The following is a 16055-nucleotide window of genomic DNA, read 5'->3' as shown; positions in this document are numbered from 1 at the left end:
TTTTGTTGGGAAATCAAACCCCAATCCTTGTGGCTAGTGTGGAATGCAAATATCCAATCCTGGTGGCTAGTGTAAAAAAACATAACTGAGTCCTGGTGGCTGGTATAAAAACCAGGCACCCGAAACCTGGGGGTAAATGTATCAATATGCGGGTTCTTCAACACCCGCGTGTTCAGCCTCTTCCGCGATTAAATTTCAAGCGGCGCTGCATTGTAAAGGGAAGTTAACCCTTTACAATGCAGCGCCGCTTAAAATTTAATCGCGGAAGAGGCTGAACACGCGGGTGTTGAAGAACCCGCATATGGATACATTTACCCCCTGATGTTAGTTTGAAGAGCACATCTGAATTCTGGCGTCTACTGTATAAAGCAGGTATTCATTCCTATTGGTAAGAATAGAAAGCAGAACCCAATTCAGGTGGTTAATGTGTAAAGAATATTCATAATCCTGGTGCCTAGTGTTAAAAGAATAAAGTCAATACTTGTGGCCATTGTAGAAAGAAGGTAGCAAATTATTGTGGGTAGTGTTGATAGCAGACCCCAAGTCTAATGGCTAGTGTGTAAGCAGAACCTCAAATCTATTGGTTAGTATGGAAAGAATAACAGAGGTTGTAACCCCCAAATGCCCAGAGCTAGGAATTAGCATAGTGTCCATAATCACTAGCTGCAAGAACCAGGAGCTAGCTGTAATTACCATCTGCATGGAGACAGAAATAAGTACAGTGCCTGTCATCACTACCTGGCTGGGTCCAGGAGCTAGAGCTGTACCTGTAATCACCAACTGCCTGGAGTCAGGAACCAGCAATTATCATCATCACCATTTATTTATATAGCGCCACTGATTTTGCAGCGCTGCACAGAGAACTCATTCACATCAGTCCCTGCCCCACTGGAGCTTACAGTCTAAATTCCCTACCATAGAGACACATTTACAGAGAGAGAGAGAGAGACTGACTAGGGTAAATTTTTTGATAGCAGCCAATTAACCTACTAGTATGTTTTTGGAGTGTGGGAGGAAACCGGAGAACCCGGAGGAAACCCACGCAAACAAGGGGAGAACATACAAACTCCACACAGATAAGGCCATGGTCAGGAATTGAACTCATTACCCCAGCGCTGTGAGGCAGAAGTGCTAACCACTTAGCCACCGTGCTGCCCGTAATGCAATGCAATGTGCCTATAATAACTAACTGCCCAGAATCAAGAGCTAGTGCTGTACCTTTGATTGCCTGGATGCATGAACTGGCAATGCAGGTGGTCACCAACTAACCAGGAATTCACTAGTGCCTATGTACTGGAGTTTCTTGTTGGTTACTGAAGAAAGTTGGTTGCAAAACCTAGTGGCTAATATGCAAAACAGACCCACAATTCTTGTGTCTAAGCTGGAATAAAGTCCTGTTTCCTGATGTCTGGTGTCAAATCCTTGTGGCCAGAGGCAGGCGGGGCTGGGGGGCAGGGGGCATCTGCCTCCAAGGCTGGTCCTATAGTTGGTTACCTTGGATTGGGTCACTGGGCCACCAGCATTTATTTCCTTTAAAATGTTTCTAATATGCTGTCGAGTCTTGCCCCCCAGGCTAAAATTTTCCAGCCCTCCGCTGCTTGTGGCTAGTATAGATAACATGCCACAGTCCTGGTGGTTAGTGTAGAAAGTAGAACTCCAATTATTTTTGATAATGTGGAAAGAAAGCCCCTAATTATTGTGGGTAGAGTTGAAAACAGAACCCAATCACAATTTATATTTGTATAGCAGCCACCCCCACTGTGACCCTATACTATTGGCTAGTGTGGAAAGCAGATCACAATCCTGGTGGTTAGTGAAGAAAGAATAATGTCAATCACGTTGGCAATGTGGAAAACAGTCCCACTGCTATTTTGTGGAGCACAGAACTTAATATCAGTGACTAATGTGGAAAGCATGCACAAATCTTGGTGCCTGGCAAGGAAAACAGACAGTCAAAATTTGGGGCTAGTATGTAAAACAGACTTGAGTGCAGGTAACTAGTGTGGAAAGCTAACCCTCATTCCCTGTGACTAGTGTGGTGTTTATTGCAAAAAGTGGACCCACAATCCTGGTAGATAGTGTAATGCAGAACACCAAAGCTGCAGTTTATGGTAGATCCCCAATTATAATAGCTACTGTAAACAAATCCTCAAACTTGGTGGCTAGTGTAGAAAGCAGACATCCAATCCTAGTGACTAGTGAACAAAACAGACCACAGTTCTGCTGAAAAATGTAGTAAGCAAATGCCAATCCTAGTGATTATTGCTTAAAGGAGACCCCCCCCCATCCAAATGGCTACTGTGGAAAGAAACACCCAATCCTAGTTGCTAGTTCAAAAAGCAGATCTCAATCCTCACAACATATATAATACATTTAGTTGTTTTTTTTCACGTATTCCATTCATATGTGGGTGTCATGTAGTTATTTGTAGTTTTTGACTCCCATAGGTGTCACATAGTTCTTTAAATTATTTAGCACTCAAATTCTTTTCCTTGATCACTCAAAAAATTCTCGGGGCATAAATCTGTATAAAGTGCTTCAGGAATGTTTTAGCTGTTGTCTTGTATGACATCTCAAATGCGGATTGCTACTACATACTTCTTATAATGTTGTACAATCAAGGGGATATAGGTGTAGTTATTATATACTGGTTCTAGTTTTAAATAATCTATATTGACCAATTCCAAAGATCTGCTAGTTTGTGAAGTTGGTTTTGGTTTATTAACTCTTTATAATATGCATGGGAGTCATTTTTCGCACCATTGGTCTATATAAGTTTTCATTCCTATCCAGCAGAATCATTCTCTGATGGTGACTTCTGTTTTCCATATGCAAGAATGTCTAGACTTGTCATGGTATGCTTACAACATTGAATCAGTTCTCTATTATCTGTATGCTCATTTCATGTGTATACTGTCAAATTATTATTATTATTATTATTATTATTATTATTATTATTATTATTATTAATAATAATTATAATTATTAATTAATATATAATAATTTACTTATTTATGCAGGAACCTCAAATTCCATAGCGCTGGTCAATGGTGATACAGAAACAACAACCTTTATCACAAATACATGAATACAGTTACACAGGATAATAACACAATTAAGTGTGGATAAACAAATTGCAGGACTCACACATAATGCAGCAAAAAATATGAGAAAGATATGTGGGGAAGATGGACAGTAGACAGACATGAGGCAGAGGGTAGATAGGGCTCTGCCTGTGAGAGCTTACATTCTACACTCAAATACTCGTTGACATCATTAATTGTTTCTCATTGCTTTCCTCAGAAGTAGAGAACAGAGCTTGTTCTGCTCATATCTCATCTTAATAACGTGTGGAGAGGTTCTGCGATGGATGAAAAGTTTTTAATGAACCACCTACAGTAGCTGGTGATTCCCAAATATCTCCTTTTCCTTAATTGTCGTTGTGTGCAAAGGGACAATTTTTCACAGCCCCTAGTTTGCTTGGGTCACACAGGACGCTCTTACAGACCTCCTGCATTTTTTAGGACATAATGATAGAGTCCGTAGATAGAGACCACTAATCTTTGGAACTTTTCGGGTGCGTTGTACAAATGATAAACATATATTTTCTATAGGCGCGGTGAAGGTGGTTTTCTGGTGATCTTCAAGTGCCACTACCACTTGTCAAGATTCGCTGCTGAGGTCTATTGCAGAGAATAACCTTGCTAATCCTAGTGCCATTAGTAATTTTACTAGAGAGAGAGGATAGGCATCCTTGTGTGTGATTTTGTTCCCATATTTTTTCTTTTCAAAGGCTGGGACTGCCCACGGACTGCGGAGGGATCTTATTATCTGGACTTCAGATTCCTTTCAGAGGACGCTTTTCAGTGCCATGCATTGATGTACTGTCTCAGTGAGCCAAAACTCTAGTGGACGTTGACTATATTAATCATGTTTTGCCCTTAGCCAGGTCTACCTCTTGGGTTCTAACTTCTGCTGGTGTCTTGTCTGTCCTTATGTTTAATTTATCCTACCACGTTTGTAGGCAACTGTTCTGCTAGAGTAATTACCATTGCTGCTACAAAAGGTTTAGCTTCTATAACATCTATGGCTGTAATGAGAGTGACTGCTGTCTGTCTCACTTAATTGTACTGGTTTGGTAGAATAAAATGAGTAGTCTAATGGGGACTTGTCCCTTTTTCAATTAGCGTAAGCTCCGAGCAACCATAATGCAACATCAACCCCCTGTTCATATAGGCTCTAGGATTGCTTCGGAATCTTGACCCCTCTGACCTTGCCATCAACGATTGTATCTGATTTTTGGGGCAGTCTCCCGCTGTGGAATCACTGGTAGACTTGGAGCATCCTGTACAGTGCTGTAGAATTGGTGGCGATATATAAATAACTTATGATGATGATGTTTATTTACATTGAATTCACATCAGAAACCACATAACTTTTATATGACCACAAACTAAAATAAGAACTGCAAACAATATGACAAAAAAACAACTAAACCAAAAGCCAGAAACAAATGTAACTATATTTTCTTCAATATAATCTGTATATTTGAGAATCTATTATTTTGTGAAAACTAAATAAATAAACTGTTCAATGTGTACAGTGCATACAATGTGTATTGTGGATATGAATTCCATGCATAGTGCGGTGGTAGTCACTTTAGCGGTGCTGATAACACCGTCAGTGACTACCACAAACCCACAAAAACAAAAGTCACTTGGGCGACTCCTAATAAATGATGACTGACCATAACAATGACACAAAAAGTCCCCGACAGACTGATAACAAATCCCGATCAGCAGTAAGAACGGCAGCATCTTTTGACGTCATTTTAGATTGCAATCTCTATATCAGTCTTTTTAAAGTGGCAATGCTGATTCTCATACTACCTAACTCTTACACTTAGGCTTAGCGTTAGGAATAGGGTTTGGGTTAGGGTTGGGGTTGGGATAATGAATATGAATAAGGTTAGGTTTAGGGACCCGCCATTGCCACTTTAAAAATACTGATCTAGAGGTCACCATTTAAATTAATGTCAAAACAGGCTGCCGTTCTTACTGCTAATCGGGATTTGTTATCACACTGTCGGGGACTTGTGTCATTGTTAAGGTCAGTCATCATTTATCATGAGTCGCCCAAGTGACTTTCGTTTTTGTGGGTTCGTGGTAGTCCCTGTTGTTTACACCACCTCCGTTAATTCGTACCACACCCGCATGGTGTACAGGTGTGTAATTTTGGCTTCTGGGTATGTGCAGTCCGAAATCATGCAATATACACTATACAAACGGGGGATAAGTCCGGACTTGTATCAGGTCCAGAGTTTAATTTTCTGCATTAGTTATCATCCTATGGGTAAAGACATCTATCTACATTATGCAACTTCTTTTATTGCATTCTGTAGATGTAATCATTGACATATTTCAATATTCAGTATATATAAGCAAAAGTATAGAGTCACTTCTCTTGTTTAGAATAATGTATGTGATTATCTGTATATGTTCTTATTCTGTATTAATCAACATATATGAACAGAGATAATAAACTCTCCCATGGATTTGTTTGCAAGACGATTTTCCCTCAGCATCCATCACATGTTATACTTCATTGTGCTTAACTAATTGTGTCTTCAGCAGGGGCTGATTATCTACTAGACTGACCAGGCTGCAGCCTAGGGCATTCGGCTTGAGGGGAAAGGGGGCGCAAAATTGTCGTGACCATTTATAAAAACACAGAACGCAAACTTTGTTATTTTGGGGGGGAGGGGCAAAGATTTTATATTAAGAAGGGGTTTGTTTCTGTATTAGCCTGGCGTGGAAGGCAAGGGACACTACGAGCGTATTAGCCTTGGGCGGTCTGAACCATTAATAAGACCCTGGTCTTCAGAGAAAAATAACAGAAATTAAATGAAACTGTGAAGCTTATTTAACATCTGCAAAATTAGCAGTGGGATATCCAAATGTATAAGTATTAATATTGCCCAGCTTAGGATGCATTGACCTAATGAGTATATCTGCTAATATGTTTGTGACTAAGTGTGATCTAAAATGAGTATAGTTTATATTTATATGTGCCCTGTCTCTTTTACCATGAGAAACTCATATGTTTTGCTTACACATAGGGTATGGTTTTCCAATTTGGGTCATGGTTAGGTCCATCAGCAGAATGTCTGGGTGGATTGGTGCTGGGCCTTGGTGGATTGTAGTCCCAAATATATCATTATAGAAATTCACAATTCTGTGTTTAAAGCACAGAGGGGAACACAAAGTCTGTGTCTGACTAATGCATAAATTAGAGTAAACAGTGCTATAGTCATTTTTACTTTTTAATCATTTTCACTGACATGGATGAGCAAACCGCAGTTATATTATTTCCATCTGTCTGTAAGTGATTGTGAAACAGCTGACATAAACTAACCTGTAATCAGTCAGAACTTAGAATGTTCACAATAAAAGAAATATAAGACAGTCAAGTGGAATAGAAACAGCAAACAAAATATATGTGTGAAATCATAGTCGGTAGTAGGTAAATTTTGGGGCAAAATGTTTGTTTGCCCTGTGCCCACCAGGAAACACAGCTCTCCGTTATATTTGCCGCAATGGAGTATGAATAATAAAGATCTTTAAAGAGCCAAGAGCTATTGTTTCGAAAAGGAGAGTCTCAGCAATCCTAAAATCTTTTGAGTTAAATTAAAAATAAATGTAACCCAAGATTTCTCCTCATAGTCTTTATTTTAAATTGAATCCATGCATAGCCCTTACATTAATCCCAGTATGAAGTCTACACCTTCGCCCAAACTTTAACCCTAGGCTTAAAATGCCCAAATACTTGTCTAACATTTTTTACTTTTACTTCTTGCCATAAATATGCAAAAATATGCAAGTTTTATTATTGTCAAACCTGTATTGCTTTAATAAAGATTTCATTTATTTAGTAAAGTTTGTTCACTTATTGCAAATATGGGCTTAACAAATTTGATTTAAAATCGTATCGCATAGCTAAGGTTTCAATTCATATTGAAATATTTTATATGCAGTACCGTTTTCTACCACAGGGTGTTGAAGCGCTTGATTTCCCATTGATACACTATGTAACTTACATTGCGGGAAAGCCATTTTTTAAATAAAATTTTGTTCCACATTGAAAATAAATAAATTAAAAAATGCCAGACTGGACTGGTCACACCATCATCATCATCATCATCACTGTAGCTTACAGTCTAAATTCCCTAACATACACACACACATGGGTTTCCTCCCACACTCCAAAAAAACATGCAGGTAGGTTAATTGGCTGCTATCAAAATTGACCCTAGTCTCTCTCTGTCTGTGTGTGTGTGTGTATGTTTGGAATTTAGACTGTAAGAGCCAATGGGGCAGGGACTGATGTGAATGAGTTCTCTGTACAGTGCTGCGGAATCAGCAGCGCTATATAAATAAATGGGAATGATGATGATGACGACAGCTCTCCGACACTCGAGTGTGACGTGTGCACAAGTTAGCCATCGGACATCTGCATCTTCGGCTTTCAGGCAAGTCTGCTTGTATTTACTTTATTTTTTTGTACATTTGTTTTTTTTATTTTTGTAGGGATGAAGGATGTTGGAATTCTGGTCATCGGTAAAACGATACGACCGAATATCTTGTTTATTGGGGTACATTAGAAGTTTGAATTATGGGAATAAGAAACGTTGTAGGCTAAATATTTCTGGACCCATGGGAACCCTATATATGACCTATATATGACTTGATTGTGAAAATATATTAGGCCGAGGTGGCGGACATGAAACGTACATGATTGGAACTGTTGTCTACAAAACTCTGACTCTTATTTTCTCTTAACATCAGAACAGTATCATCTACCAGACCAAAGCAGCACTGTCTATTATCCACCTGGACATTGCCATCAGCACTGTTTGCTACCCTACCACTAGAATTCGGTGACCTACATGTTGCTACACTTTTGCTGCCAGCTTATGCAGGAAGTAGGCATCCTATACTGACAGGGTCACAGGGGCCACAAATCCCATTCTAACTGGGTATGTGCTTCTTGCCTTCCTTAGTGCTGCATAGGTCTCTGGGCCTTATTATTGTATTTAGCCTTTCAGTACCTATCCTCCTTGTTGTTGCACCTCTCCCCCTTACATCTCAGAACTCTGCCACCATGAATGCTATAGCTCGTCTGATGTCGGTGGACGATGTAAAGGATTAATGAGTCGGATAAAGGTGAATATTTAAAAACATTTAATTTTTGTAACAGCCTACTATCACATTTTTAAAAATTGATGTAACACAAAATGTTCACATTACATTTGCTTTTTTAAAAAAACTGTTCTCCCTTAGAGAATGGCAAACTACATAAATTACATTAATTAGAAAGGACTATGCTAATATGTATGCATGCGGTGTTTCTGGGTAAATTAAATTATTAGTCAAAACGATCTGTGTCAACGTTGATAGAGGCAAAAAGCTGCACACTATTAATGTGTTCATAAACTAGCAATTCTTATTAAATACACTGTCCACTAATAGTGTTCACTTATGAGAGGAAGGCAAATTTGCTGAGAGGATTTCTGCTCATTCCAACAATATCTGCCAGTTGACTGAAATAATAACACTGCGCACCTTCACTGTCAGTTATAGCGGATTTTGATTAATTGACACTGATAATTGTGTAAGCAAATTGACATGCAATTAAAAATTAATTGCTAATTGGCGGATTGTCAACATTTCTGTTGATTCAGAAATGATGTGCATGTTTATGTGTGGGGTACATTTTTTTTTTTTTTAATACCATCATGGTTAATGAATCTGTTTGCTCAGACGTAAGGACGCAATAGGCGCTGAGCACAAACCTAATTCCATAGCGCAGCTCCAGATTGAATGACTGGAGGCCTGGGGTTAGAAGTCGCTGGGTCCTCATTTAGTTCTTGAGAGAAATGACCTGTTGTGATGAGGTTAGAAGTTGCATTACTAATACATGCTGAATGTGAGCATACAAAATTATCTAGATGTTTCCTTTTTTTCCAGCAGGCCACAATAAATTTTACCTTTTTCGACAATCTTCCGAATGTAAACCGGACCTGTTAGATGCACAAAGAGAAGCATTCAACAAAAATAAATGATACAGAAAGTTCTTTATTGCTTATAATGTATACAGATTTATAGTAATAACCCAGCAACAATAGACGCTTAAAAGATTTATTTTTTGAGGTTGACTTGTGGACTTGCAAAACTCTAGGGGTCTGATTCATTAAGGAACTTAAATTAAGAAGTTTCTCATTTAAGTTTCCTGGACTAAACCATGTTACATTGCAAGGGGTGTAAATTAGTTTTCTGTTTTGCACATAAATTCAATACTGGTAGTTTTTTCATGTAGCACACAACTACTTGATTGCTTATTTGTACACTGAAATTTAAAGTTGATATTTGTGTGCTACATGAAAAAACAGACAGTATTTAACTTATGTGCAAAACAGAATACGAATTTGCACCCATTGCATTGTAACATGGTTTTGTCCAGGAGACTTAAATAAGAAACTTCTTCATTTAAGTTCCTTAATGAATCAGGCCCTAGATGTCAAGAATCACAGGTAATGTTAGGATTTTCATTATAGACTTTCCACCCCCTTCTGCCATCCGACTCACCAGTTCCTGCTGCCCGATGACACCTCCCTACCAAGACATACCTCACGTCCTTAGACTTTCTCCAGTTGCACTTCTTGTATAGACACTGAAGGAGAACATAAGTCATCAGTGTGTACTGCCTTCTTCAGTGGTTGTATGGGAAGTGGTGGTGGAATAGGGAAGGGCTAAAACTTGTCACTACTTTACTCCCACTGTTAGCCACTAGCACACTTCTCAGTCAATGTAGAAGGAAAAACAAATTGATTAGTCTTTGTATCACCTTGAGCTCACTCTTGCGGTTACAATATGAGAATTCAGGAGTGGAGGTATCTGGTGGAGATAGAAGAGATACTGTAGCCTGGGAGAGACATTGAGAATCTGGTATCTGACAATCTACAATTCTCACCTTGCCTCATGTCCATCCAAACCTCCATCATCTCCATTAGATCTTCAGAGATAGTGAATGTATATTCACTTAAAATTATTATTTGCCCATGTATGTTCCTCATATTGATGGAATCATTATAACAATTTCAGGTTTTTTTCTTTGAAAAAGTTTGGTTGTGTGTGTATATACGGGGGCTGATTTAAGAGTTGGATGTAAGTCCAACCCTCTTGTGTACAAATTCCCTTACCTTTAACTTAACATGCACAATGAAATTTAAGGGTAAATTTAAAGTACAGTGTAAATTGCACTTGCGACCCAATCCACCTTAAAAGGTGGAGGAAGAGTGTGCAAACACAACTGGTTAAGCCGCATAGCGGTTGATCCAAAGTTCTCTTTATATTATGCACCCTGACAACCGCCAGCGTAACTAAGAAATATCGACCCAGGAGGCTTGCTTGGAGGAGAAAGATTACCAATTAATTGAATTAAGTCAATTTAAGTGATGGAGAAGAAAAGCATAGGGCAGTCAGCCACCTGACATTACTCACACCAAAATTGGGCGACCAAACAGCCCCTAAAGCTTGTAGGCCAATGAGCCTCCCTTTTTGAGGTAGTGTGCTCCAACCCCACATGAATGCATCATCTATAACTGCTAATTGGCATGCTCCCCCGTCACTCAGGGACCCATCTAAAATAAAAAAACATCTCAAATATATAGCTCAATAACTAAAAAGTATAACATGGACTGGGTGGGTAGGACAATTGCCAGTGGCATGAGGAAGAAAACCACCTAGTCTTAAGTTTATATAACCTCCCAGTGTCCCAGAACATTCCCCTTAAGTTGTGATTGGCTAGAGCCTGGCAGATACTACAAAGGCAGGATCTCAAGTAACCTGGGCGCTTAGTCGCCTTCAGGCCAATACTAGCCCTCAGTTAGTATTACATGTACATGTGCGTGTGGCAGGACCCCTGGAGATTCGGAATATTCTCATCTTTATATACGCCTGTTAGGATAAGATAAGTGCAACACCAAGTATACACATTGGAATGAATTTTTTCAGCTGAATGTTATGTGTACCTTCATAACATGATCAACTTTAACTGAGGCCAATGATCTTTGTATGCTGCCAATCTGAACATAAAAAATGGGCACTAACTTATGGAATTGTAAAATAGATTTAATTGTTATAAGGTTTGGGCCCTGCAGTAACTTCAGGTGCTTGAGAGACAACATTCATCTTCCCCCAAGCTTCATGTACCCCCAAGCTTCATGTACCCCCAAACTGCCTCCCGAAACAAAATGTTTTTTACATTTTCCTTGGTGTCATTCTCATTGATACTATTTACAATATGTTTATCATAATATGGCAAGGGTGAGAAATCTGTTGCCGTAGCAGATATTCATTCAGACTAAGCCTTCCGGACACTGCTGATTTTTTTCTTATAGACCAAATTCTTGGTCACTACCAATGAATAAGAAGGAATTCTGTATTAGACTGGTTTACACAGCATATGAGGTGCACAATTACCGCTGCCCCTCTAATATATTCAGTAGATTTCAGCACTTTTTAGTTTGTTCTGCCATCTCTCTACCTGTATGTTTCTGTATTTGAGTCAGAGACTTACTTCTTACATCCTTTTTACAGAAAAGAGGGCGAGGGGGAGATAAAAATAAAAGAATAATAATAATTTAATCTAATTGCAAATCAGTGAATTATTTTAGAGAACAGCTACTTAGCCCAATTTTATTGTGCATGCAAAACATACTGCAGTTTTTTTCCTCTTACCAGGAATATGTTAGTGAGTTCTCAGCTAAATAATACCTTTCAATTCAACCCTGTAAATAAGCGTTATGCCTAATCCTAGGATATTCTTATATTGACCAATCACGCATGATCTTCTCAGAATTAATACTCACAACTTCATATGTAGCAACTATGTATCGCAGAGGGAGTGAGTGAAATATCATAAAATACATCTGGAGAATACTATGCATTAAAATGCTGCTCCTCCGTATATTGAGCTACAATTTAGCTAAAAATAATCTTTTATGCAACCCCCTTTAGCATATTTTACCTTAGTTAAATAACAAATAAAGGTGGGGAAAAACAGTTTATGTCATGTCAGAGGACAGAGGTTAAAGATATCTGTCTGATGGTTTTGGACAATCAACTGTGGTGTTGAGATTGGAGGGCAATATATCATCATCATCATCATCATCAGTTATTTATATAGCGCCAACATATTCCGTAGCGCTTTACAATTGGGGACAAACGTAATAAACTAATAAACAAACTGGGTAAAACAGACAAAGAGGTGAGAAGGCCCTGCTCGCAAGCTTACAATCTATGGGACAATGGGAGATTGACACATGAGGTTAAGTATACATTTTGCATCTTGGCCCAGCCAGACTGCAAAGGTAGGGTGACTCATAAGCTAAATGATCCTGTCACACAATAATGTTGGTCCGGGGGTAGTTGTCTTGTGTGAAATTGTGTAACAGGCTAAAGGTAGTGAGGTTAAGATGGTGGTTGAGGAATATTATACGCTTGTCTGAATAGGTAGGTTTTCAGAGAACGCTTGAAAGTTTGTAGAACAGAGGAGAGTCTTATTGTGCGAGGGAGAGAGTTCCATAGAGTGGGTGCAGCCCGAAAAAAGTCCTGTAACCGGGAATGGGAGGATGTAATGAGGGTGGATGAGAGACGCAGATCTTTTGCAGAACGGAGTTGCCGAGTTGGGAGATATTTTGAGACAAGAGAGGAGATGTATGTTGCTGCAGCTTTGTTGATGGCCTTGTAGGTTAGTAAAAGTATTTTATATTGGATTCGGTAGAAGACAGGCAGCCAGTGTAGAGACATACAGAGTGATTCAACAGAGGAATAGCTATTTGCAAGGAAAATCAGTCTTGCCGAAGCATGCAAAATAGATTTTAGGGGTTTGAGTCTGTTTTTGGGAAGACCAGTAAGGAGGGAATTGCAATAGTCAATGCGGGAGATAATTAGTGCATGAATTAAGGTTTTAGCAGTGTCTTGTGTGAGATATGTGCGGATTCTGGAAATGTTCTTTAGATGTATGTAACATGATTTAGATATAGAGTCAATGTGGGGAACAAAGGATAGGCGTGAATCAAGGATTACACCTAGGCAGCGAGCTTGTGGGGTGGGATTTATGGTCATGTTATCAACAGAGATAGAAATGTCAGGTATGCTCTTGTTGGCGGGTGGGAATATTATTAACTCTGTTTTAGAAAGATTAAGTTTGAGTTGACGAGAGGACATCCAAGATGAAATGGCAGAAAGACAGTCAGTTACACGGGACAACACAGATGTCGAGATATCAGGAGAGGATAGATAGATTTGGGTATCATCCGCATAGAGATGATACTGAAAGCCAAAGGAACTTATTAGATTTCCAAGAGAAGCGGTATAGATAGAGAACAGCAGAGGACCTAGCACCGAGCCTTGTGGTACTCCAACTGATAGGGGAAGCGGAGCAGATGTGGCTCCAGAGAAATTAACAGTGAAAGAGCGATTAGAGAGGTAAGATGAGAACCAGGATAGAACTGTGTCTTGAAGACCTAGGGATTGCAGCGTTTGTATGAGAAGAGAGTGGTCAACTGTGTCAAATGCAGCCGAGAGATCAAGGAGAATTAGGAGAGAGTAATGGCGTTCAGTCTTAGCAGTGATCAGATCATTAACAACCTTGGTCAGCGCAGTCTCTGTGGAGTGTTGAGAACGAAAGCCTGACTGAAGAGGATCCAACAGGTTGTTTGCGGAAAGAAAGCGTGCGAGGCGAGTGTAGGCAAGTCTCTCTAGAAGCTTGGAGGGGCAAGGGAGCTGAGAGATGGGACGGTAATTTGAGAGAGAGTTTGGGTCGGAGTTTTGTTTTTTTAGAATAGGAGTAATCACTGCATGCTTGTATAGTGATGGAAAGATGCCAGTAGAGAGTGAGAGATTACAGATTTGAGTTAGAGGTGAAATGAGCACAGAAGACAGGGATCTACCAATTTGCGAGGGAATAGGATCAAGAGGACAGGAGGTAGAGTAGGAAGATAAGAAGAGCGTAGAAATTTCCTCTTCATTTGTGGGGTCAAATGAAGAGAGGGTGTCAGAGGGTAGTGGGAAGGAAATGAGCTGATGGCTTGTTGAGTAAGAGGATACCATTTCTAGTCTGATCTTATCAATCTTGTCCTTGAAGTAGGTAGCAAGATCCTGAGCACTGATAGTAGATGGAGGGTTCGGGGTGGGAGGATTGAGAAGATGATTAAATGTATTGAAAAGGCGTTTGGGGTTAGCAGCCTGAGCATAGATAAGAGATTGAAAGTATGTTTGTTTTGCAGTGTCCAGAGCATTTCGATAGGAGTGGTAGACAGAAGTATATGTGAAGAAGTCATTAGAGCTTCGAGATTTACGCCAGTGACGTTCTGCTTTACGGGACAGTTTTTGAAGATTTTGTGTTGCTTTGGTGTGCCACGGTTGACATCGAAGTCGACGTGTAGTATGAAGTGTCGCTGGAGCCACTTGATCAAGGGCCGTTGCTAAGTTTAGGTGAAAATGAGGTACTGCCATCTCAGGGGATGAGAATGTAGAGATAGGGGAGAGAAGGTGTTGGAGAGAGGTGGAAAATTGTTGAAGATTAATAGAATTCAGATTTCTACGAGTATGAGGAGGCTTGGTTGAGTTAGACAGTAGAGAGGTTAGAGCAGTGGGGGTGAGAGTGTAGCTGATAAGGTGATGATCCGAGAGGGGGAAGGGTGTATTAATAAAGTTAGAAACTGAGCATAGTCTAGAGAAAACAAGATCAAGGCAGTGGCCATCCTTATGAGTAGATGATTCAATCCACTGGGAGAGGTCAAGTGAGGATGTTAGAGAGAGTAGTTTGGAAGCAGCTTTGGAAGGTGGGTTATCAATGGGGATGTTGAAGTCACCCATGATGATGGTGGGGATGTCTGAAGATAAGAAGTGAGGGAGCCATGCAGAGAAATCCTCAATAAATTGTTGGTGTGCTCCAGGGGGACGATAGATCACCGCAACACGTAGGGAGAATGGATTAAAAATGCGAATAGCATGTACTTCAAAAGATGTGAACGTGAGTGATGGGACATTTGGTAGAACTGTGTATGTGCACTGTGGGGAGAGAAGTAGTCCAACCCCACCTCCTTGTCTGCCTTCAGGTCTGGAGGTGTGGGTGAGATGGAGGCCACCATGTGAAAGTGCTGCAGGTGAGGCAGTGTCTGATTGCATGAGCCATGTTTCTGTTATTGCCAGAAGGTTGAGGTTTTTTGAGAGGAAGAGATCATGAACGGAGGTAAGTTTGTTACAAACAGATCGTGCATTCCAAAGGGCACATTTAAAGGACTTGGGAAGAGAGGGTAGACAGGTGATGTGTTTGAGGTTTGCTATAGAACGGTAGTGTTCTGATGTATGTGTGTGTGAGGAGTGTGGGGGACCTGGATTAGGCGATATATCACCAGCTAATAGAAGCAGAGTGAGCGAAAGATAGGCAAGGGGATTGCAAGATGTGTGGCCTTTTATTTTCTGGCGACAGGTGGAGGCTGTACTTGTTAGAGATAATAAATAGGACAACAGTTCATGGGTGTTAAATAGAGGTGAGTGGAGTAATGCAGGTGCAATATGAACAAATTTGTGTGTTGGTGGAGGGGTGAAAGATGACACAGTCCTAAAGATCATGCCATGAAATGAGACTAAGAAAAGCAATTTGTGAAACATTGTGAAAAAAGGGGTAAAAGCAAAAAGCAAGGATATTTTAAGAATTACCTCTTAGCAGTATTCCATATAAATAGACAAGTAGTGCAGAAATAGGCTGTGGCAGATGTTGCTTATTGCTGGGAGTTAAATCAAGTCAAATGTAGTCCAATGTTTGTCCAACTGTGTTGTCTAACTGTGCATTTTCGTCCACTTTGTGAGAAAATCCCACTTAGTGCAGAAATCACACACGTCTAACCCCACATACGTCTGTAAAGTGCTGCGGAATTTGCTGGCGCTATATAAATAAATGTTGATGATGATGATGGACAGCCACAT

This window comes from Mixophyes fleayi, chromosome 4 (genome assembly GCF_038048845.1).
Source record: "Mixophyes fleayi isolate aMixFle1 chromosome 4, aMixFle1.hap1, whole genome shotgun sequence".
Classification (NCBI taxonomy): Eukaryota; Metazoa; Chordata; class Amphibia; order Anura; family Limnodynastidae; genus Mixophyes; species Mixophyes fleayi.
This window is presented reverse-complemented; position numbering follows the sequence as displayed.